We start from the raw sequence: 4,056 nt of genomic DNA on the forward strand, positions 1-4,056 counted from the left end.
ACACATGGTCTCTGGGTGATCATCCAATGACCCCATTCCTTACTCACCTTTTAGTAAGGAGCAAGAGTCCTAGTTCCTTATTGGCAACACCATGATTGAAGTCAAGTCCCTTATAGAAAATTTCAGGAAAAAAGATGTATGGCAGCCATAACATCATGGTTCAAAGTCTAGAAACTCTCCTATATCGCATGTTAGAATCAGCACAGTAAACCAACTAATAGGAACAGGTCAGTTCTTCAATTTTGGATGTAATTTTACTTTCTCTTTTCTTACACACATACAACTAAATATACCTGTATTTGTGTGTGTGTGTGTGTGTGTGTGTGTGTGTGTATTTATTCAGTTCTCAAATACAATGTCCAACATAGAAGCAGCTTCATGGAGTCTTTAGAGTGACAAAACAAAGGAAGTTATAAATCATAGCATTTTAAAAATATATTGATAGAAAAATACATGGGCAGTTACATCAGGCAGAGGCATCTCATTTGTAGGACTCAGATTCCTAGCCTTTCATTGGTAGAAAACAAGGTTATAAGTTACACATTCCAAAGGGTTTTTATTAGTTTATAAGGATGTTTTTCTAATACATAGGTGGATGTGGGATATATTTTTAGGGGCTAAAGTAAGCCACATGAAATTATAATCAATCAGTCTATATTCCATGGAAGGTTTTATCAGTTGATCAGTTATTCAGACAGTTTGTTTTAATAATTCACATACATACTTCTAAGGAGTATTTTATTTGAGTGAGAACTTATGTAGGTTTTTACAAAAAATTTAACTAATATTTCTTATTCATTTCTCTATTAAGGAATATGAAGGTGCACTCAGAAACAAAGCACAATGGCACTGAAGCAACTGAGTTTATTCTTTGCAACTAAGCACACGACCAGAACTGCAGCCGATTCTTTTCGTGGTGTTTCTCATGATTTATCTAACCACACTGACAAGGAACTTTGGTATGATCTTATTAATCAGGTTCACTCCCAGGCTGCAAACCCCCATGTATTTTTTTCTGTCACACTTGGCATGTGTGGATATATTTTATTCCACCAATGTCTCTCCTCAGATGCTTGTCAATTTTCTATCTGAGAAGAAAACCATTTCTTACACTGGGTGTCTGGCTCAGTGTTTTGTTTTTGTAACTCTGCTCCTAACTGAGTATTACATGCTTGGTGCCATGGCCTATGATAGGTATATGGTAATTTGCAACCCCCTACACTATAGCACAAAAATGTCCCTGCCAGTTTGCATTTGCCTAGTCACTTTCCCCTACTGCTGGGGCTTTATGGTGGACAACAATGCAGGTGATATTGACTTAACGTCTATCCTTTTGTGGGTCCAACACCATCAATAATTTCTACTGTGCCGACCCTCCCCTTTTGATGTCAACATGTTCTGACATTTACATCAAGCTAACTGCCCTGTTTGTGTCAGCTGGGATTAATCTTACAGGTTCCCTCCTTATCATTCTCATTTCCTACATTTTTGTCTTCATTACCACCATGAGGATCTGTTCCAGTGATGGGCAGCAAAAGGCTTTCTCCACCTGTGGCTCACACCTGACAGCTGTCACTACGTTCTATGGGTCCCTCTTCTGCATGTATCTTAGACCAGCAAATAAGAGGTCTATTGAGCAAGGCAAAATTGTGGCAGTATTTTGTATTTTGTGAATCCCATGGTGAATCCATTTATCTACAGCCGGAGGAATAAGGATGTGAAACAGGCTCTGAGAAGAGTGTTTATAAGAAATATCTGCAAAGTGGACAAACGTTCAGCACCTGCAGTCTCCCATTAAAGTAAAATACACCTTCAATTTTAATAGGAACTATGAATTTGAGAAAAGGTGGAGGAGAAGAAAAGATAGTAATTATGCAAATACAAAACTCCTAGATAACACCTCCAATTTTAAACTAAAAATGTTTTTAACAATTATCTAATTTGTTTTGATTGAATGTGTTTCTCTGGAACAACCAGAATATGTTTTAGAGTGCATAGTTTCAGCTAGAGTGAGAATATAATTGAAATTATAGATCTGAAAGTTGTTGGAAGAGCTGATGGACAGGAAATGCAATCCCAGACATCATATCTCATGGTGAAACAATATCCTGAGTTTAGTCTTGCTTGATAACATCTCTCTACCTATTTCCCTGGCATATAAGCTCTTCCTTTCACTTTGTAAGAGTGTATTAAGTGACTCTGTTTTCCTCCCAAGGTGAGATACAATGTATCTCCTAAATTTTAAAATATGATTTACATTCAGGTGATTCCTCTATAACATGCTGTAGCATATAAATTATTTTTAATATTTATGAAATATTTCCCAACCTCACAATGATGCCTTTAATATGTTTCTGCTTATACCCAGTTACTAAACAAATTATCTGTAAAAAAAAAAAAAAAACAAGTTAAGTAGTATTCCCTGATGCTGATGAGAGGCTGAAGAGAACTTACCAAAAAGCGTTAGCAATAAGTATCAATTTTTAGTCATTTTCTGAAAATAATTCTCTCCAGAACAAATCAACATGAATTTTAAAATATTCAAAGTATTTATTTATTTTTATTTTTTGAAAAAGCTTTGCACATTAACTTTATTTTTTCCTCTATTTTTCCTTCATTTAAAATATATTTTGAAGGGTTCTAGTAGTCCCAAGTATGGCAGCAGGTCTTCCCCTCCCTGTTTCCCCTTCCCTAGTCACAAGGACCATTCCCTTATTTAGCCACTAGCATACCTGATGCTAATCACCAAAATCTAACTATCAAAACATCAAGATTAAGCAATCAAAAATCCCCATTTGGCTACATGCCTAATCAGAATTTACTAAGCATTTGTAAGTCATTCTATCACAGATCTCTTACTTTTTGCCTTTGAAAACCATACCTGACAAGCTATTGACTACTGTTTCTGCCTGATTCATATTCAGCCATTTGGTTTCTTTGCTAATAAACTGTCTCTTTGTGGAGGAAACTGATGTTTGGGTGTGGTCTGCTCCTAATTCAGGTCCAGAGGTGAGTATTCTGCAATCCTTCATATTCTTTATGTAATATATTCTGATTATAGTTCCCCCAGATCCTCTCAGATCTTCCTGTCCAATCTGAATTCATACTCTTTCTGTCTTTCCTCACAAAAGAAACAATCAGCTAAAAACTAATAACAACAGAAAACAAAAACAAACACACTAGAATACAACAGAACAAACGGAGCAAAAGGATAAGTAACACACATAGACATGGATATTCACACACTATTTAATCAAGCAATCCCACTCTTTGTAATATACTCTAAATCAATGGTTCTCCACCTTCCTAATGTTACAACCCTTTAATACAGTGCTTCATGCTGTGGTGACCCCAACCACAGTATTATTTTCATTGCTACTTCATAACTGTAATTTTGCCACTGCTATAAAACATAATGTTAGTATCTGATTTGCAGGATATCTGGATGCTATCCACAAGTTGAGAATCACTGTCCTAAATAGAAAGCCAAAGTTGGGTGAACAAAGCAATATGAGTTAAACACAAACATCATTGGACTTAAATTTCAAAGAGTTTCTCCTCAGAAAAACAATTTATTCTCTCTGCATAATTCTTCATAATTATGTTTTAAATATTTCATTGAAAGGTTAAAAGAAACAGTAATGTGAAAAGTAGCAATTATATTACTAAATTTCACAAATATTTTTATGCATAATAATTCATGTTTATCATATATAAAAGAAATGCTGAAATGGAATTCACCTAACATACTATGTAATTAAACTGTAACAAAATCTATTTTTTTTACTTATAAATGTAGATAAAAAGTGATATAAAGCCTAAAACTAGGTCAACCACTTATACTAAGGAAGGTAACATGTATGAAAGAAGTTGGGTTTCTCACTCACAGAAACAACTGACCTGAAGAAGGGGGAACTCATGGACACCAGACTGATAGCTGGGAAGCCAGCATTAGACTGACTCAGGCCCTCTGAATGTGGGTCTCAGTTAGGAAGCCTGGGAAGTCTATGGTACCTCTGACAATGGAACCAGGATGTATACCTAGTGTAGGAACAG

The 4,056-nt window shown here is 35.5% G+C and overlaps 1 pseudogene; it reads left to right on the forward strand.

Moving 5' to 3' along the window:
• Nucleotides 1-815: 815 nt before the first annotated feature.
• Nucleotides 816-1,798, forward strand: LOC127222301 (olfactory receptor 1030-like; annotated as a pseudogene).
• Nucleotides 1,799-4,056: the final 2,258 nt, after the last annotated feature.

The sequence above is a fragment of the Phodopus roborovskii genome, unplaced genomic scaffold (genome assembly GCF_943737965.1).
Source record: "Phodopus roborovskii unplaced genomic scaffold, PHOROB, whole genome shotgun sequence".
Taxonomy (NCBI): Eukaryota; Metazoa; Chordata; class Mammalia; order Rodentia; family Cricetidae; genus Phodopus; species Phodopus roborovskii.